This window comes from Branchiostoma lanceolatum, chromosome 12 (genome assembly GCF_035083965.1).
Source record: "Branchiostoma lanceolatum isolate klBraLanc5 chromosome 12, klBraLanc5.hap2, whole genome shotgun sequence".
Lineage (NCBI taxonomy): Eukaryota > Metazoa > Chordata > Leptocardii > Amphioxiformes > Branchiostomatidae > Branchiostoma > Branchiostoma lanceolatum.
In genome coordinates, this window is record NC_089733.1 from 17149214 (window position 1) to 17171308 (window position 22095).

Here is a 22095-nt window from a genome sequence, read left to right on the forward strand (position 1 = left end):
GCGAGGCCGCCAACCCTCGGGAGCCTGAGCTGCAGCACTCCCGGCTACACCGACCGTTGCTTCCCGTTAACGCCCTAGCCGTCCCGCGAAGGACGATCCTCCACTCTCTCGGGCGACGCCTCCGCCGGTTGAGTCCGACCACCGAGTCCGAAAGGCGTCCTCGCACGCAGACGGAAGGGGTGAGTCCGTTCACCGGCGGGTCCGAAGACTAGGGCATCGCCTCCGCGGAAGACCCTGCCCCAGCGCTGGTTCGTCCGGACGCCCGTGGCACGGTCGACCTCGCGGGGAGCGGCAGCCTGATCGGCGGGGTAGCAAAACGACTGAGGATGGCGTGTGCTGACCGGAGACCCGGTGTCCGCCGTCATTTCCCGCGCTAGACGAAAGATGACCACTCTCTATCAAGGTAGGGTGAGCCACCGGCACCGACCACCGACCACCGCCGACAGGCCGTACGCCGGCCCCGACTCCACCGACCCGGAAAGGACTCTACCGGGGTCTGCATTCGGAGGACCCTGGCACCACCCCGGCCCGCCCGCCGACGGTCCGTGAACCACCCCCGGCGGTGAAACTAGCCGAGCAACCCTGTCCGATCTTGTCCAAAGGACCGACCCAACTGCGGGCGCGTACGCTCAGGCACCCTCCCCCGATGTTCCAGGACATGTTGATCATCGATTCTTCAAACGCAGACTGCGGCCCCGGGTCAGTCCCGTGGCCACGTCTGGCTGAGGGTCGGTTTTATGTTGCGCAGGGTCGGCGGCCACTCCAACCCTCACACTTCCTTATCGCCTCGACAAGGTGGCGCTCTCTGCCGTCAATCGCTCCTCCTTCGCGGAGGAGCGCGGGCGGAGTGTCAGGAGCACCGCGTACCCATGCCAACCCACTTGGCGGCGGGACCTGGCAGCTTCCTTGAAACGTTGGTCGGGTGCCTTCAGTGTGAGCCCGTCGTTCCTTATACCCTGCTAAACCAGCGAGCCGCCCCGAGTAGCCTGGTGGAGGACGGAGTCAGGTCCTTCCGGCGAAAAGTTTTAGGCGGGCGTGCACAAGTGGGGGCACCTATATCCTGGCGGAGGGGCATCGCGTCGTGGATTTGCGCGGAATGGGGTTGAGTTGCTAGTCTAACGGCGGGGCCTAGGTGAGACGACTCCTCCCCGGCACCCCGGCACGGCGTTTCGGTCTCTGACTCGATGCAATCCATCTTGCGGACGAGTGACCTGTCCTTAAGCGTTGGACTTCGAGCGGGCATCCTGCGGTCAAAGGCCTCCTTTGGGCAGAGGGTAGGACTGTTCTCGGTCGCCACTGACGGTCTCGACCGACTGCTCCACTCCCCGAGGTTCCTTTCCTTTCCCCGAGGTCTTCAAGAGAAGGGCAGGCGCAATAGACCCCTCGTCTCTCTTTCCCAGCTCGGGCCGGTCGGTCGCGTTTTGTCGAAGGGGCGCAGCGGTCTTCGCGGCGGGTCCCGGTTCGTGGAGCGACCCCCGGGCCCCGGTCCTTCCGCTCGTTCACCGCCCTTCACTCCGAAGGGCGCCTTCTTCCCGTCTCTGAAACGACGGTGCCGAGAGGCAGAGACAAGCTTTTGATGCGAAATCAAACGAAAATAAAACGACAACTCCTAGCGGTGGATCACTCGGCTCGTGTGTCTATGAAGAACGCAGCTAGCTGCGAGAAGTAATGTGAAATGCAGGACACATTGATCATCGACTCTTCGAACGCACTCTGCGGCCCCGGGTCAGCGCGTTTGCTCACTCCACTCCTCGACCTCAGCTCAGGCGAGACGACCTGCATATAACGCATATTACAAGGCGGAGGAAAAGAAACTGACAAGGATTCCCTCAGTAACGGCGAGTGAAGCGGGAAAGCCCAGCGCCGAATCTCCGCTTCCACGGGGCGCGGGAACTGTGGCGTTTGGGAGGTGCTCTCCGTCCGTCGACAGTTGCCCATGTCCTTGTGATCGAAGCCTCTCCCAGAGCGGGTGTCAGCCCCGGCCCATGGCGGCGACGGTGGCGTTCGGTCTGCCCCTCCTCGGAGTCGGGTTGTTTGGGAATGCAGCCCAAAGCGGGAGGTAAACTCCTCCTAAGGCTAAATACGGACACGAGACCGATAGCGAACAAGTACCGTGAGGGAAAGTTGAAAAGAACTTTGAAGAGAGAGTTAAAGAGTTCGTGAAACCGCTAAGAGGTAAACGGGTGGACCCGCAAGGTCCGCCCGGATGATTCAGGCGGCATCCGTCGCGCCCCGCCGGCCGAGCATGGATCGCAAGACCGATCGGCCGGCGTCGAGGCGTGCGGACCCGCTGCACTTCTTCCGGGCGGAGCGCCGCGACCGGTTCGACGGCGGCCACGTCCCCGCGGAAGGTGCCCGGGGCCCTCGGGTCTCCGGAGTTATAGTCGCGATGCGTGCGGCGCCCGCTGTCGGACCGAGGATAGGCAATCGACCGCCGCGTCTGCCCATTGCCCCCTCTCGGGGGGGGGGGGGGATGTCGGGCAGGGGCCGGGCCCCCGTCGTGCGGTCGACGGGTGCGCCACGCAGGGCGCCCGGGGTCTGCGGCGAGGTCCGGTCGCCTACCCGACCAGGACCCGTCTTGAAACACGGACCAAGGAGTCTAACGCCTGCGCGACTCAAGGGTGTTGTACGAAACCCAGAGGCGCAATGAAGGTGAAGGGCCGTCCGTCGGTCCGAGGTGGGATCCCCGCCGTCTCCGCGGCGCGGGCGCGCCACCGGCCGATTTCGACCGCTCCGTCGGTGAGGTCGCGCTAGAGCGTGCGCGTTGGGACCGGCCAAAAGATGGTGAACTATGCCCGAGCAGTGCGAAGCCAGGGGAAACCCTGGTGGAGGTCCGTAGTGATTCTGACGTGCAAATCGATCGTCAAACTTGGGTATAGAGGCGAAAGACTAATTGGACCATTAGGTAGCTGGTTCCCTCCGAAGTTCCCCTCAGATAGCTGACACTCTGTCGCAGTTTTATCTGGTAAAGCGAATGATTAGAGGTCTTGAGGCAGAAACGACCTCAATCTATTCTCAAACTTTCAATTGGTAAGGTGTCCGACTCGCTCGAGTGGAGCCGGGCCTGGAATGCGAGTGCTCAGTGGGCCACTTTTGGTAAGCAGAACTGGCGCTGCGGGATGAACCGAACGCCGGGTTAAGGCGCCCGATGCGGACGCTCATCAGACCCCAGGAAAGGTGTTGGTTGATACAGACAGCAGGACGGTGGCCATGGAAGTCGGAATCCGCTAAGGAGTGTGTAACAACTCACCTGCCGTATCAACTAGCCCTGAAAATGGATGGCGCTGGAGCGTCGAGCCCATACCCGGCCGTCGCGGCCGTCCACTCCGGCTGAGCCAGGCCGCGACGAGCAGGAGGGCCGCCGCGGCGAGCGCCGAAGCCTCGGGCGCGAGTCCGGGTGGAGCCGCCGCGGGTGCTGGTCTTGATGGTAGTAGCAAATATTCAAACGAGAAATTCAAAGCCTAGCGGAGAAGGGTTCCACGTGAGAACAGTAGTTGGACATGTATGGGTCAGCTGGTCATGAGTGATAAGTGAAGGCCACTCGGAAGTGCGGGCCCGGTTTCGTGGTCACTGCGCGTCGCCCCGGCCCGCTCTGCTTGCTCCCGGCGGTAACGAGGTTGGGTCCTCGGGTCCTTCCCAGGTTCGTCGGGCGTACGGTGGCGGGTGTGGCCGCGGGATTCTGTGCGTCACGAGCCGCCCCGGCATACCGAAAGGGAATCGGGTTAACATTCCCGCGAACGGGGAAATGTTCGCCCGGCGCGGCAACGCAAGCGAAGTCGTTGACGTGGGTATGAGCCCCGGAAAGAGTGCTCTTTTCTTTGTAAGGCGCACGTGTCCTGGAATCGGTTCGCCCGGAGATAGGGACAGCTGCCCCGTAAAGCACCGCGGCTTTTGCGGTGTCCGGTGCGTTCAGGTGGGCCCTTGAAAATTGAAGGGAGAGGCGTGCGATTTTCGCGTCGGTCCGTACCGATAACCGCAGCAGGTCTCCAAGGTGAACAGCCTCTAGTCGATCGACCAATGTAGGTAAGGGAAGTCGGGTAGCCGGATCCGTAACTTCAGGAGAAGGATTGGCTCTAATAAGTGTTGTGACGGTCGCACTGCTGGGACGGACAAGAAGTGAGATGGGAGTGTCCGTGGCTGAACTAGGCCCGTTGGCTGGGTCGACCCGCGATGGAACTGGCGACGTGACTGATCTTACACAATGGTGCTTTAACATCGGAACGAGGTTGTTTACTTACTTGTACAATCAGATCAGAGAGGGATTGTTCACCGGCCAGTACAATACTCCAACAACGGTTTGGGGTTGTTTACCTTCCTGTCCCTTACATGGGAACGTAATAGGCTACCAACCTTTACGTAACCGAAGTACCTGTAAGCCAGTCCTGTTGTTGTATATTTGTGAAGTAATTATCTCATTAAAATACAAACACAATCATTTTGAAACCCGTGTGGCCTAAAGTCCAAATCCTAGCCCTAGACTATATTACATGTACCTATTAGTAACTTGTTGACCAAGTCCGGTTCGGCAATCATGTCCTTGCTTATGCTGGCTGCAATGGGCCCAACCAGCCAGCAGTGGCCATGTGGGGTGGGGCCTTACACCTGTGTGGAAGGTGTGTCGGAATGACTGGTTAAGTATTAAAAGCTACAAAGTGTTGTAGTGTTGACTGCGGTGTATGCTACAAGAGTAGAACTATTGACAGCTACATAGTGTTGCAATGTTGACTGCAGTATACTAAGAAAAACATGTCAGGCACAAGTAGAAAATTGACACGGAAAGTTCTACATTACAATGTTTATTTTGATATAAGTGTATGCATATACATATACATGAATATAGAATAATAGAGATATATATAGAATGAACAGAAATCCCCCTTGCTATATGAGGTGAATGTCGACCATGGTCTAGTGATGTTATTCTTACAATAAAAACTACATTGCCACCGTTTCAGACTGAATCATGATGTCTCCCACTAAACTTTTGTTGAGATGGACTTTTCCCTTATAAAAAAGATGACCTATTCTAATCTCTCAAGTTCAGACACATATTCTATTTGATACTGCATACACACCATTTTATCAACATAAAGTTCAGTATTCCTCATCACCACAGTCAATATTTGACATGGCCTTCATGCTGACTTGGATGTCATTCACTGGTTTGTAAAAAGCTGGCACACAAACACCATTGTACTGCCAAGCTGGGCGTGAACTCTCTTGATGTGATTCTAACAGCGTGACGAGGCTCATTCAGCCTAGACGGAGGCACCACAAACCACACAAAGTCCTCTGTTATACTAGGCATGGACAGTATCCATACAACTTGATCTGCCTGCACAGACCCCCCAAAACTGTAAATAGAACATGGTCTGTGCAGTTTTGAAAGGTGAATATCTTTATAACAATATACACTACTATGACTAAATAAAAGGCTCTGTTATGTTGAGATAAACATGGTCTCTCAAATTACTTTAGTCTTGTGCCAAAAAGCAGGTTTACAAGTTTTCCAACATCACCTTCAAATATGATGAGAACAGTTCAGTTTTCAAGTAACCAATGTTTTAGGATTAGAAAATAATGGCTGACAAGTCCTCTACAGAACTCCCCGTGTGGCAGCCCTGTTGGTATTCCCAACGTGTGCTGGACTCAGGCAAGTCGACTGTGCCCTGCTCTTCTAGAAAGTCAATGGTAAAGTTCAGCGTCCTGTGTGGCATCACACCCCACAGTGCAGACACAGAATCTATTCTGGGAACTCTGAGAAGAAAATACATGAAATGCAACTAATTATTATACATAGAACATAACATTTTATTGCTTGACAATCATAACAGGTACAATGTATGGCAACTAGACTAAGGAACTTAGGATTTTAACATTATTTTATCCACAAAAAGTCTGCGTACTGTGTTGTGCGGCCTTAATTTGACGCCCTAATTTGACACATCCATTCTGGACTAGCCCTTTTACCCTTCTGTCGTAAATACACAAAACGCCCGGTTTGCGGCAAGCTCACCAACCCCAAAGTCGAGGGTAATCAAGGTTAATCTTGTCATAAAATTGTCCGAGAAGCAGCAGAACTTGTGTTGACTTTCTACCCATAATTTCCATATTTAATCTCCTCTTTTCGTAAGGATTCACCGGTGGAAATCTACCGTTATATATTGGTACACGAAAACACGCCCCCCTCCCCCACACTGTCAGACGTAAAAGTTCCCGAGTCAATGTTGGCGATAGTCGACAAAATGACGGTCACTACCAACCGTAACTGGCCGATATTAAGTCCAAGTGTCCACAGCGACACTGACAACACGTGGCGTGCGTTAATATCGGCGTATTTCGCCAAAGACGAACACAACTTACCCGAAGCAAATGGCCGGCAACATCGTGTCCGATGTATGCCCTACCCTACTTCCGGAGCGGAACGCGTCATTTCCGGAGTACAAATAGAAATGATATAGCAAACAGAAATGATATAGCAAACAGAAATCGTATGGTATTTTGGAATCGTATAGTACCAGATTTTAAAACAATACCAACTTTCAAAAATAATAGCACCACTTGTATATTCGATTTGAAAAACACATATTCCATTCTAAATTACATACCTATTCGATTTGAAAAACACATATTCCATTCTAAATTACATACCTATTCCATTTCAAAAAACGTATACGATCTTTTTGACACTGTTTCTGCTTCGTATCAATACTACTACTGTCAATACCACGCAACTTTTGCGCGTCATCATCTGTACATTTTCAATCTGATACACAAGTAACAATAGGCACTTCAAACTTTCCTCAGGGTCTGTTTTGATGCACCGTATTTGTAGTAAGATGGCTGACCCGCAGCTAAGGGATGACCTCTGACCTTGAAATTTATTCATGGCGGCAGAAATCCCCGAGGACCTCCGAATGTCAATCAAAATGGCGGAACATTCTACTGTGCTTTTTGTTTGTGCAGACTACATTTAGATAGATGCACAAAACACCATAAACGTATAAGCCTTTTTTTACATGTACCACTGACTGGTACAAGTATACACGCAAACTTATGTCGACGAAAGTCTTGACCCGTTCAGAAGTGAATGAACTGCTCAGGTTTTCTTCTAACTTCTGTCATCTGAAATAATTCGGTTAAGATGTTGTCTTTCTAGAAAGAAACTATTTGACGGAATTTAAATGGCTGTAAAAGTTCGAGAAAAAATCGGCATATTTTTCACGGAAGATGATAAAGGAAAACAGAAAGAGACCCTACTGAAACTTAAGGACACTAAGTTGAATGGTGACGAGAAAACACGAGATCAAGAAGAAGACTTTTATTGCTCAAGATGAGTTAGATGATATTGTTTTTCAACTAAACATGTTGATATTCCTGTGACTTTTCTTACTACAGAAGGATTTTGTAGGAACTGTAAAGTTTGTGTTGACTTCTTTCACTGAGAGGTAATACATGTAAACACACTTGTACTTCTGCGTGGGTGATACACAAACACTTGATTCGATTGAGGAAAAGGCAAAATCCTCTGGACAAAAAAAAAACGGATGTTGAGAAGAAAACGAAAAGCATGTTATTCTTTGTTACTAATTTTGAATTTAGCATTACCTATGTAAGTGGATTCTGACTTGAATTTAATCTAGTGCCGTAAGAAATTTCTGTAACTCTTTGAAATGTTGTCGCCTGGGCTTTAGTTTATTTACTTTAATACAGTCACTGCTGTTAATATTTCGTTCAAAGTTATCTCCATGATTTCTGTGACTTTTTACGGCATGACTTTTCTTTGGACTACCAAATATATTCCACAAACGTCTCTTAAAACATACAGAAGCCGAGAAAACGTTATGCACGACTAAAGCAGCTACATGTAAGCATGATGAGGATGTTTAAAAACGTATACACAGGTGTCATTTTCGATGTAACCCATAGTCACGGTTTGAAACAAATCCAAAATCCTTGAGCAATCCAATCCATCTCATCGTGATTTCTGCTAAATAAACTACTTCATGTGTGGTGAAATTACGGAGTTTTGATTACATGAGATCCAGATAGAGAGAAGAGAGAGAGAACGGTTTATTTGATATAAAAAGCCATCGCAGCACAAGTGCTGAATTGCAGCCTTTGTACAAACGTCGGTCCTGTACATAGTCTCAGGACTTGATAAAATGCATTATACATTGAATAAAAGTGTATCACTAAGATGTCAATAAAATTATACGTCCACGTTCAAAGTCTATCTAAAACATTTATATTCACAGTCATTTAACAACAGTCATATGTAACAGACGGACGCAATATGGGAGTGTACTGTTTTTCATGCGTTGGGTCCGGCACTTATACTGACTCAGTTTCATATTGTTTCTGAGAGATCTCTTGTGTAGATCCCCCTGCTTGCTGGCAGCCAATCTCGATCTTTCTCGCTGTTTGTGGGGGATTGGGAAAACTTAAGGCAGAGTTCGTCCCGTCTGGCATCTAATCTAGTAAGGCTAGTGATACCCAGAGCCGTGTGGTAACAGTCATATTCGGGGCCAAGTATTACAAGATACAACTTGTGATCACAATTTCCTGGAGCAATGTTAAGTAGTCTGACGTAAGCATATCGGATGGTAAAATATGAACTCTGACAAAGAAAAGCAAACCGACTCATTTCAAATACTTCACATTAACAACTCATAGGTGAGAAGGACTACCGCTCTGAAGCAGAAACGCACAGAGAAAAGACACAATCCCTACATGGTTTCTGCTTTTTATACTTTCAATCATGCAACGCAGGAAGGCAGTTGCATGAACGTGTAGCATGGTATTCCCCGATAAACAACATATAAAGCCACAACGAACGAGAGTCTACTGCCTGGTTTCTTGTATGGTTTCTTGCTTCTTTCTATATTGTTTATCTGTGTGTTCCTCTGTAAAAAAAAGGGGGTTTTAGAGTACAAAATATGTCTTAAGATACATTAGAAAACATTTGTCGATTTATCCATGGATTTCAGTTTGATTTGGACATTTTTGTACTAAAATGTCGAATACGTAAGGGAATACGTAACACCGGGTCTAAGATCTAGTATGATACAATTGACATTTACAAAGCTAAAATCTCCTTGTATTGCTAGATGAGTATCAGCAAATACACAATTTTGACTAAAGAAATATTCGTTTAACCAATCAAAGAATGTAGCAACAGCATTGTGGTAAAGGAACCATACGCGCTATGATGTTTGAAGTGGCCGACTCAAAAATTTATATGTTGACTGCCTGAAAACGCAGCTTTTTGTATGTCAATGTGTGGTTAATTTCCAACTGCTGTTTCTAGAGTTTTTACATTGGTAGATTGATACTCAGAAACAGCAAAATACTGCGCGGCAAATGGTGCGGTATGCAACATCGGCCATATTTTGTTTTACGAATATGTAACTCTGGAGATTTCGGCATAGTTTTATAGGAATAACCATAAGACCTTACTTGTCTGTATTTCTAGCATTTGGAGATGGGAGAATTGTGAACATTATTGTTTTAGAATTGTAGCGAATGCAAAAATGGTTAGTTCTTTTTGTTATTTTCTATGTTTGTCGTTGATGATTCCACGCACGCGACTTTGAACCAAATACTACATACCACTCGTGAGTTTTATTTTAATCGTGGTGAAATAACTACATCTAGGATGGACTTGTGTGCGCCTTTCGTCGTAGGCGCATTTTCGTGTATCCTTGAAGCCTTTCTTCCAAGTTTCAAGGATATGTGTGGTCTGAAATCCACATACAACGTTAACGCGCCTTGTGAAAAATGAAACAGCAAATACACAGAAAATAGTAGTCTTAGCACCATAAGCTGCCGAAATTCCTGCTCAAACAGCTTTTTCTGAGACCTTTTTGACAGTCACTAAAATACACGTGAAAAGCAGTTCGACACACGAAAAGTTGAATATGAAGTCGTCAGAACTAATGCTACATACTTTGTATTCAACCTGTATTCTATTTAGAGACATAGTCAACAAAGAAGACCAACGAACGAAAATGTCTAGAAACTAGAATATCTTACATTATATATATCAAACTATCTAATGTAAGTAATGCAGCCGATGGAAATACGTAAGTTCAGATACATATGCCATCTGAAACAAGCTATCAATAGCTTTTACTGTAGCTGCATTCTCCTCTGTTGCCTGTAAATGGCACCACTGCCTTGGATAGCTTTCCCTCGTATAAGTTTTGATAAAAACACATTGGTGCAAACATTTCCAGTGATTTTCACCAAAACCTGTGGCATTTTGCACGTTAGTACAATGAAAATCCGTCACAATTTCAGGCATGTTTACTTACCTCCGTAACAAGAACTTTTATGGTCGGCGTGTCAGATTGGCAAAGAGGTGAACGAGCTTAAATAATGTGCCAGCTGGCGTAGATTTTATACAAAACCTATCATTTTCACTGAAATATACAGACCTGTTGGCAATTTTTTCCACACACACAGTTCCCAAGAGGTTGTCGGCACACCATGCCGTTGAATTTTGATCAGAATACGGCAGCTAGGCTTAGATTTCGTTAAGCGATTAAATCTTTGAATGCGACCTTCGCTCATAAAATGTGTCCGGGAACACAATAACGCCCACTAAAAGTTCAAGTGCAGAAATTTAAATGCGCTGGAAATAAAGTCGCCGTCATGCGGCGCAGTTGACAGGCAGATGTCGTGCTGTAAGGGGTTGTTTTGGAGAGTCGCGGCAAGTTTGTTGTACTGCAACGGGACGCTCCACACAGCACGGCACATTGGCGGAAAATTCTTCATCTGCAGCTTTTAGAGGTAAGAGCAAGAGCCTTAGCAAAACTAACCTTAACTCTAACATGAACTTGTATCTATCAAAGTGATACATTAGATGTGTCTGTTGTTAACGGTAGATATTGCGTATGACGGAGATTCACATTAATGAAATCGACATTACAACACTTGACTCTACCACAAATACGGCTGTAATGGCGGTCGGGTACGTCACTGATTGTATTTTGGCGATGTTGCAACTTGGGGATTCTTTTGGAATACAGTAAGCTCTCTAACAACTGTACCAAAGTTGCTGAAAGGACTAATATTCGTATCATGATAAAAGTTTCTCGTCTGTTTTCTGGCTTTGCACTTGTCATGGATTAAAACAACATGTGTATCATAATAATAGACAGTACGTCACAAGTTCCATCGGCCATCTTGGTCGATTACAAACATGATCTGTAATACAATGTACGGAATCAGACGTGGCCATTTTTGGCGCAACTTGGTTTAGTTTCGATGAATGGTTTGAATAATTCGTGTATCATGGATACACTGCATATACATGAGGTAGTTGTCTGTGAGATGCACGGCTTTGAAGAATCTTTATCATTATAGTTGAATATATATATATAATATATTATATATATATATACATTTGCTGTGGATCCCTTCAGATAAAAGTTAAGTTTCCTTGGCTCAGTCAAAAAAAGTACTCGATTGTATAATCAAATAGATCTAGACTCATCAACAATAATCCATTTTATGAAGTAATGTTCAGGTGATAGACATGGACTTATACAGAGCGATTTAAAACAAAATAGTTTCAAGTTTTAAGCAGCTTGTAAGTAGCCTATTGATGATGACTGAAATGTTCTAGTAGTTCTACTTTAGGCAGAGAAGTACAACACGTGATGGAAAAGTATTCGTGTTCATAACATGTATTTTCTTTGCTTTAGGCAAACTCCCAGCCCTATCCGATACCCTTGTGATGTCACTAACTATTTGAAAGTTCTCCTTTGCTTAACATTAGATACGAATCATCTTTAGCTTTTATAAACGACCCCTCAGCTTCCAGGCCCACAAAGGAGACAAGCACACATTTTTGACGTACAACAGACATAGATTTCGTATGCATGAAACATTATATGTGTGTGGTACAAAATGTGTCTTCAACCAAAGAGAATACCGTCCCAGTTTATTCCGAATTGATATTTGAATACAGGAGGATTGCTGCAGCTGGTGCCTTGTGGGAATATGATCGTAAATGTAAAATTCCGCCTCCTTGTTTTGTATCTTTCAGGTTGTCATACTTTCTGATGATGTAGGGCCATACAGCCTAGACTTCACAAGAACGGCTACGTTGTTACTGTGTCATCTGTTTGAAAATAGAAAGCATAGCAGAGTCCTCGCACTAAAAGATTCCTTTAATCTTACTCTTGTGCGATAATACTCTTCGTACCTAGCTTGACATAATCAAAACGGTTGGTTTCAGTTATTTGGCCTTCCTTGCTATAACTCTCAATAGCAACAGAGAGTCCTTGAGCCGTTTTCTGCGTTGTTACACCTGCTTGTCCAATATTACACCTGCTTTAAAAGCATAAGGCTGAGGAAAGAGACGTATGCGTAGAATTTAACATACATGTACATATTGTGCATTCAAAAGATATGCATTCGTGTCCATGCCTAGAACCATATAGTTTCATATATCAGATATGAAGGAACACGTTTTGTATGGCTCGGATGAGTTCATAGCTCGTTAAGGTGCAAGGAAAATTCTGCCACCTTTGTATGTTGCAAAAGGAGAACTTATTGATCATGACTTTTCGGTACTATTACTCCTGACCCCCATTCATCAAGATTTTGAGGTTTAATAACTCGCTTCAGCTGCAGTCCTCCTCCACGGGTCAAGACATCAGAAGGGGTGAAACAGAATCGATAGGAGACAAAAGAGGTATCAGTTGGTCATTTGTATGGCATGGAAACCTTATAGAAATGTCTGAATACACCTTGCTATGGGCAGGTGAATGCTGTGATGGTGCTATGGTCAAAGCCGCGTTTAAAGTATTCCTAGCGTCTTCTGGGTCATGATCTGCGAAGTTAAAAGGATGACTGAACTTCGTCCGAGTCACGTATCTTGCAGTGCCCTCAATAATATCACATATACCGGTCGTTTCATACTTCTTCTTTAATGTTTTGCTGGTGATTTATTAGAAATTCATGGTAGTTAGCAGCTTATCACAGATATTAATCTCAATATATTTAACCCTGCTTCTCATGTCAGCTCAATTATACGCTATATGTCCTGTACGTTACTTCGTACATAGATGGGAATGTGGTCATGTCATTTGTGTCGTTGAATCTGAAGGTTCTTGTTTCGAATTCCTAGCAGATTCCAACGTTATGCCTTTGGGACATGCACTTTACACCTATTTCCTCACTAGACTCAGGTAAAGATAAGTACCTAACTTGTTCCCTCGGATGGGGTGTCATCCCGAAAGTCCCGTGTTTGAGGAGAGCCACACTTCGAACACGTTAAAGATCCCACCACACCTATTGAAAAGAGTAGGGGTTCCTCCCAGTATGAGTTGATCAAACCTTACAGTTCGGTCTTACCCAGCTTGTACTTGCACACAGCTAGTGTATGACGTCTAACTGGTTTACTAGTTGTATGAGAAACAAACGTACAAACAAACATATGCCAAAACTAACATTTAAGATGATAATGCATCCAGCGAGAGCACTTGAAAACCAACCAATATGTCTAACGTTCCTTTTGTCCTAAATTCATATGCAATGTAGTGTCTTGTATCGTACACGACTCTGTCACGTGTGTCAATCCTTATATGCTTATGAGTACCTTATGTATGAAGAACGATATTCGTATATATTGCAATACGGGAGAGAAAAAAAATAGAAATCGAGGTCAATGTGTGTTCAATTTACAGATCTGTGACATGTCAAAGTGTAAGGGTGATGGCATACCCTGGCTCTTTGAGGATATGTACTTGGTGTAGATATATTGCCAAGACAGACTACTAGAATCTATTTAGCAGATACTGATATTTTACAGAAAAATGTAAGGGAAGTATGTATCTGACCGTACTCAGAAATAGTTTTTATCTTTATTCATTCACTTATTTATTTATTTGTATCAGTCACATATCTAACAAACATTGATATAAAAATACATTGAATATTCATTAACAATACACCAACAGTTCGCCTACTTATATCTATATGAATAAAATCTACAGTAAAACTAAGCTGGCGTGATGCTGCCAGAAAGTGTATAAAGCTTCGGAAGTAAGAGATAAACTGATAGCATTGTCAGGAGACAGAAGACCAGGCACAGATGGTGAGTTCGGGACGTTAAGTATCAAAATTGCCAATACAATAAGTGGGAAAGACGTAACTGGTAATGGACATTGCATGTAAATTTATTTAGAATTTTGAGGTTAGGTTTAATGTATAGACGACATCGTCACTTTTACCATACGTACTGTTTTCGGGCGGTTGTGTTCTCTTGTCAAATCAAAGTTCAGATTTAGACAAATAAGTGGATGATATAATCCGTGCACAGACTACTTGTTTTATCTGAATCTAACTTGCTAATGTGTGACAAAGTTTCCAATGCATTCATGGAATATGAAAATTTACATCTGAGCAGTGAAACACAGTTCGTTTTGAAGTATCATGCTTGTCGTTCCCTTTGCCACATATGTCATCTCCTGGACACTTCAGTTGTACAATTCTATTTTCAATGAACTAGTTCATTGAAGCATTTCCTAACGCTCAGCAAAGAAACCAGTCAAAACGTAGATTAGTTAAAAAGAATCAAGACGCAAATAATTCTTAGACTAGTTAAAGCTGTTGTCTCTGATGTCTCGGAGTATCATTATTCCTGCTTTTCGTAGTATTCATGTTGCGATCGTTTTGAACGCAATGTTATTTCTATCAGTTTTAGTTCATGTTCCTCCTTTCTTGTCAATGTTCAGACTATAGATCTTAAATGGTATCTAAAGATTTCTTTGTCATAACATTTCCTTTTTCCTTTTTATGTAAAAACAGGGTTGTGTGTGGAGAGAGTTCGTCGATCCTAAACGATATTTTGTAGTTTAAAGACTTTTTAGTCATTTGCCGTTCAAAGGTTTGTGGAGTTGAGTATTTTGTCTTTTTCTTCTGCGATAAAGTGACCTATCATGATATGAAAAAAGTGCACAAAATGCACAAAACCAAATTGTTTTTCATATTGGAGACGATATCAAAACATCGAAGATATGAAGCAAATGCAAAACAGTTGCCATGTGCTTTCTTATGAGAAGAAACATGACGGACAAGCATAGTTCTTTGACGTAAATTGTGTTTGATGTTCTCTTCTGGATATGTTTGGCAAAGACAAGATATTAGTCATTAAGACATTTTGTAAAAAAAGAACTAAGAATTGCGATTTTAGGTATTTTTGATATATTTGACGTCTTACCAATGATCTCTTCATTACATTCTAATACAGAATGTTGAGACCACTGAATAGTTGTTTTTAGATCGCATTTACGCCACCAAACTCAAATCAGAAATGTCATTTCTAAGACCAATTCATCGTTATATCTGCTACCCAACCAAGAAATTTCTGTCAAAAACCATTGATAACATTGCATGTCTTTTTTGTTGTTGTTGCTTTACACGTGACGTTCCACTAAAACCAAGTGAAAAGCAAAATAATGCGAACAAACATTTGTCTAAAGTAAGTTGAATTTGAGGGACAACTCTCATAGCGTTCTGTAAAATGCTGTTTCTGATTATGGCACTGGGTATTCATTACAACAGCAGTTTCTATCATCTTGTCCATTACAAAAACTCTAAGTTTAGCTATACTTTCAATGACATGGTTCTGGATGTAAAAAGCTAAACGTATAGAGGAATAATTTTGATCTTTCTTATCAAAGAAATCCTTCATCCTTCCTTTTGATATCTACGTTTTTCTCTTATAAGTTCAGATGAACTTTCTATTATTTCGTTGTCGTTCTAGTTAATATTTTCGTTTTGGCTCCAGAATACGTTATTATGGATCATTGGCTAACTATTTCACAAATACATTAGTGCAGTGAACGAATTGATTTGTATGATATATCAAATGATTTAGATAGTACTCCGCAGGTTCTGATACAATTCTTGTAACAACAAAAAGTTAGCCTGCACCTATAAACTATTGCTAACAAGCCTGTTGTACTACTGTAGAATGATCACAGCCACTTAAGGTGTCAGATCTTACAAGCTAGTTATCATTCTAACACCTGTGTTACAATCATTGTACTTTGAGACAAAGTTTTACAGTGGCCAGTCGTAGACTAAAACTTTGCCAGCCTGAATCATCCAACAGTTGTTCTGAAGACATCGTGGTGGTAGCTCCATATTTGAAGTGTCTGGCTTCCATGTGAGTATTTCTACAATAGTTGCACCCAGAAGTAGAAAGCAGACTATTTTCCAGCCTAAAACGATACCTTTGAGGTGTTTATGTGTACCCTTAGTGTATATTTCGTTGCCATATCAAAGTAAAACTTTGAGACCTATACATTACCTGATAAATAGGGTGGGGCTTTATGCATAATATTGTATTTGTTTCCATCATTGGTACCTCTTTCGTTACAGATTTCATTGAAAAAAAGACGTTGCTTTCAACGAGGTTAAATAAATTCAATTCAAAGTGATCTGATTCTCGGACCGTTTCGAGGTCCAAAGCCCTGTGTGGTTTGACTTGTGCGGCGGCCATGTTGGAGGTCTGGATGTCGGAGACAACCTGGCCTGTTGCCACCATCGTGGCGGCTAATTTGACAGGGAGGCCTGGATCTTTTCAATTCCCTTGTTTGGAAACACACTGCACCTGTTACTGATATACTAATGTACAATATACACACTGTACGCATTAAAGGAGAGGAGAGACTGTGTATTTTGTATAATAGTTCAATTACTGCAGCCAACGCTCTTCCAAGGGAACTTCTACTGAGTTAAGCTGCTCAGTGTTTGAAGACTGAAACGGTTTGGTCTTATGATAAGTCTTGACCGGCATCCAAGAGGGGCAGGAATCGTTTAATCCTGGACAATGAGAATCGCAACAAATAACAATAGTTATCAACATGCCTTCACATGCAGATGGAAGATGAAGAAAACACTAGGAATAGGTTTCTTGGAGAAATATTATTCCTGTTTTATATTTTTGCAAGAATTTTAGCAAGATATCAATGACGAATCTTCTGTCCCGAAAAAAATGTTAGCACCTGTCCGAGAGCACCGTCATTCTGCGTGCGACGGACGGTAGTTTCAAATTACAGTATTATGGTATCATCACTACTAGAGAGAAAATATAACATATATAGCATTAGTGCAAAGGTGATCCATGATATTGACAGAATAACAGAAAAAAAGATGGTTATTGTTGCCAGATTGGTTTCAATAAACTCGTATCGAAAAAATCCCGGTTTTACGTGAACTAACGTTATATCTGGAAATTTCATCTTTATGCATGCTTCCAGTAAGACAACTCAAATCAAAATTGCATTGCCACTCTATGTCAATGTGGAATCTAACTTTGTATGTAGACATTTATTATAACTTCAGCTATGCTTTGAGACCACAGTCTGTCCCATTGTCCTTTATTCTATCCGGATTCCAATCCGACAACGTAGAAGATGTTTCATGTCAAATGCAGCCAGGTCAATCTTGGCATATGTTTTTACATTTCTTGACATAATGCCAAAAATCATATACGTAATAACTACGTCATAAAATCTTATCCCAGCCGTGAACGAGAGGTAGCTGTATATACTTTAAAGCTTTGCCTTAGACCCAAGGATGTTGCTACTCAAGACGCGAAGTGTGAATTCGGTTGCTTCTATGATAATGTAGCCATATAGCTGCAGAGTTAAAACACACGCGGCGTGTTCATTAGACACGTTTGTATACTACTTTGCCTTCAACCAAGGGAAACGAAACTTGGCACACATATTAGATATTAAAATACCAGTAAGTTTGCAAAGTTTTTTTTTGTCTTGGTTCGTGAAAAATATTCCATATCAACATTTAATGAATACACCGCGTACCCACTTTCAGCTCAACTAGCTCCACTATCACACCACACTCTTTCCTAGCAGCTGTAAAAAAGAAATTTTTAATTCAAGAAGTGCATGTACTATTTCAGCCTCCTACAGTTACCTAAAGTGGCTCACGGCGATCCTTTACTCACTAGGCCTCGTAAGTTTGGTACGAATACAGGATTTTAGGAAAAGGTTCTGTAATACCCTGCGCCATGATACACTGTAATGAGGTAACGCCACACAGTACCGATTTTGGACGGTGCCTTGGTTGTCTCTTAACAGTATGAGCAAAATCCATGGAAGACAATAGTGTAAAACAAGAAGATGTCCTGATATACATTATTGCTAGAATGGCAAAATCACTATACGAAGAAGAAACGGTTCGTGTATGTCTTGATGTTGAAAATTGAGTTCTGAGTGCCAAACCATGGTCTGTTTAGATATGAAAAACTAGTGATTAGTCTGCTATTTCATTTAAAGCACAAAACGCACATGAAATGATAGAAAAGCTCTATAGTAAAAGATATTTACTAAGAAATATGCACTTTGATCTATGTGTGTGGAGCTTCTTCGGTATCCATTTATTTTTGTTGTTGAAGGACATATGTGTATGTTTGAAATAACTATTTGAATTCTTATTTGACTGTTATATATATGAAGACTGGTCAAAATTTACTATTTGGAGATGCCTTAGGATTGTTATGTTGGCAAAAATATTTCTGGTGCCATTTCTGTCCAATGTACTATTCAAACTTTGCTCTTCATGGTTAGATATAGACATAAGCTACGTTCTATTTTGTTGTGTTGAATGCACGACTATTGGTGGTAATTATAAGTCTTATTAAATACTGATATATTGCTTTGCATGGTCAGTTTAGATAGCAAAAAATGTAGAGCAGGCAGCCAGGCAACAATATCAATGGCGTAATATACTATTGAGACAAACCGTACATGATCTACTGAGCACTTCGGCTTGCAGACATACGGACGGCATATATATGACTTGGATTAAAAATGTTTGTAGAATAAGGTACACCATTGTCAAAGGAAGAGGACATGCGGATGACATATGCCTTGGAATGAAAAGGATTGCAAAAGATATCTGGGCATACGAAAGACATTATAGCTTGTTTCAGTGAGACCAATCCAAGAGACCGCTTCTGGGCACTGAACTCAGCTGGTGAGAGATACATATTTATGTGCCTTTGCTAGGAGATAGAGGCTAACGTTGGTTTTGTATCGAAGGCTTGTGGGTTGTAATCGGAAGGGAAACACTTGTCATCTGGAGAGTCACATAATTTTGCATACCATGGAAAGAAGCCGCTGCTGTGGGAAAACTTTGAGACTAGTATGTGGGCAGTGTAGTGGTGTGAGCTAGAGGAAAACCTAACGACAAACTAAGAAAGCTCTCAATAGTTAGATTTCATCGGAAAGGATCGCAAAATACACCATTACTTTGCGAAAAACATAATACATGCACTGGTGACTTGGACCTGTGGAAAAAAGGATGACAGGATTTCAGTTCGAAAGACATCAAAATGCACCTGCTAATGTTGGCGTGATAATGCAGCATATCAAAATCATTCCCAGACAACGTACACTCAACATCTTGACTGGTATACTGGTAGCTTTGTTGATTTCTGCTGTGCATCCAAATAATAACTCACAATAAGACAGCTTGCACGATCAGCCAAAAATATTCCGTAGCTTTATTTCTCTTTCTATCTATTTCCTTACACTGTCAGTTCACCCCCAATATTATATAAATCGTTACAAACTTATACAAGTAAGTATATTCCAGATTCCAGATATTCCAGTAGAATACACATGTTCGGAGAATATTTTGCTGCAAATACGTTCCATGCACGTTTGATTTCTGCTGAATACAAGAAAGAGAATACCAATGATGTTTTGTCAATGCATCAAAATTACGAAAAACCTTGTAGATAATCATTGTCACACTATGTGCATGAAGAAGCCATGAAATGAAACCTTGTTGATGAACAATTCAGTGAGAAAAGAAAGCTAAGAGAAAAGTAGACAAACGCTGGCTTGCTATTATGGTTCGACTTTGTTAGAAACATGAGCGAGTTACAAACATGGAACATTGAGCAAAACTATTCTACAACAGATAACCAAGTGAGGAAGAACAGAACAGAACAGTACAGTACATAGATGCATCATGTTAAAGAATAGTTTTGGTATTTTTAACCAGTAAATGTAAACATCTACATTTTAATTCAAAGAGTAAGCGGAATTTCAGAGGAAAATAAAATTCATTTTGCAGCAGTTCCAACTGCCTCATAATGACAGCAACAGCAAAACCGTCGATAAGAGTAAATAGCAATATACATGCTTGCCGAAGTTTGTCTTCATGTAAACTCATTTTGTATGTATGATTTTGACATCCATAGAATGCACAGATGATTTAAACAAAAACAAAAATTACCATTATTTTCCTCCGGACATCTAGTTTAACCACAAGCATTCTTTGTTTCGAAAACCTGATGATTTTTCTGAAATTTTTCAGTTTCAAAACTGGGCATGCAACATTTATACGTTACCCCATTACGATCTAGATTCCACTTCTTTAAAGGTTTAAGATGCCACTGACTTGCTGCTTGTACTATGCACGTTACTTGACCGAAATTGGAAGCAAAACTGCCATTTTCCTGTCAAAACATTTTCTGCTGTGTAAGCACAATGCATGAATAAGAATAGCAGTTTCTACTAATAATGCCCTTTCTAAGAAGTTGAGTTTCTTTCTAACTTGTTTGAATGGTAGAGGTTAACAGCAAAACATAGCCTGGTCAAAGACATTATATTGCTAATACTTTTATTTGAATTCCTATGAAATCATCTTACAAGATATTAATTCTTGAATTTCGTTTTAGGCACAGTTCACATTATCTATTTGCTGCGATTTTATATTTCTATATTTCGGTTTTCGCTCTGGTAACTTATGATATCCGTTCTTCGCCACAATGCGTGAAAGAGCTATCAAAATTGAACAAGTCACTGGTTTGGGCTAATATTCAAACAACTTTGGTGTAGATTTTCGCACAGTAACAAAAGATTTCAGGCCTGCCATTATTAGCAGACGTACCATGGCTGAGGACGATTACGGTGTACCGCAGACGCCCTTCGTGCCACAGTAAAACAAATAGAACCACAATAGGTGTCAGCTGTTACCAGCTAGATCTAACTCTTCTAACACCTGTGGTGTTGCACCAATAGGAGTACAGTCCGTACTCCCTACAGTAGAGGGACCAGTTTGGACTAACTGTACGAGCATGAAACTGCAGTAGTTGTTCTGAAGGCATGGTGATGACAGGATACTATATCTCCAGTTTGTGGCTTCAACGTGAGTATTTCTACAATAGTTATAACCAGTGGTAGAAAGCTTCTTCTTCACTATCCTAAAGCCATGGAGTTTGTGTATTGGTGTGTGCTTTAACTAAATGTTTCGTTAAATTTTTATTCAGATCTACACTTTATTTGGTAAATAGAGGTCCATTTGGTTGTGTCGCATTTTCTTTGCCATCTTTGACACCCCCGTTCTATAAAAAATTTCATAAAACGACTAATGCTGAAAATAGTTGTATTTGATCTCATGTGATACGATTTTTTAAAGATTATGAACACCGCAGCTTGTTTTTATACCATCTTTTGCGGCAACCATGTTGTACGTTTAAATGTATGAGACGTTCTAGCTTGTTGTAACAACATGAATACCCACGTAAGGTAAGATGAGCTTCAAAAGTTTCAGTTGAACTACAGCCGGATGCCATACCCTTTAACTATGGAAATGTAACCGGGTTGAATATTTTGTATTATATGTCAAAGTAAACGTACATAGGAATCTAATCATAATCTGACAAACGGTGGCTTTTTGCAAAACAGTTTTGTTGTTTCCTTCGACACCTTCTTTCAATTGCAAAGTTCATAAAACACACAACGCTTGGATGCTAATACATTTCGAAATACTTTCCGCAATGACCAGTTTATAACTATAGCAACGAACCTGAAACGATGACTGGTGTTCTAAACATTTGGAGAAAACTGCATCATATTATAGATATCTGCCGTCCATCTGAGTCAATTTATTACAGCTTTAAACAGCATTCGAAGGCAGATTATTTCAACCTTAATCCAAGTGTTGACATGTTCCTGAACTAGATATTTCGTTTACATATAGAGATCAACCGCAGTATGATCTGACGCATGGAGATCTGCATAACCATACTTTGTT

At 42.5% G+C, this 22095-nt stretch overlaps 1 long non-coding RNA gene and 1 pseudogene across 1 annotated transcript in view; both read left to right on the forward strand.

Moving 5' to 3' along the window:
* The first annotated feature begins 1604 nt into the window (after positions 1 to 1604).
* LOC136446650 (5.8S ribosomal RNA) lies at positions 1605 to 1737 on the forward strand (annotated as a pseudogene).
* An 8862-nt stretch (positions 1738 to 10599) lies between these two features.
* The window catches only part of LOC136446339 (uncharacterized), a 33072-nt gene continuing 21576 nt past the window's right edge, over positions 10600 to 22095 (forward strand). The window contains exon 1 of the long non-coding RNA XR_010757561.1: positions 10600 to 10794. This is a non-coding gene — a long non-coding RNA (uncharacterized lncRNA). The remainder of the gene's footprint in view (positions 10795 to 22095) is intronic.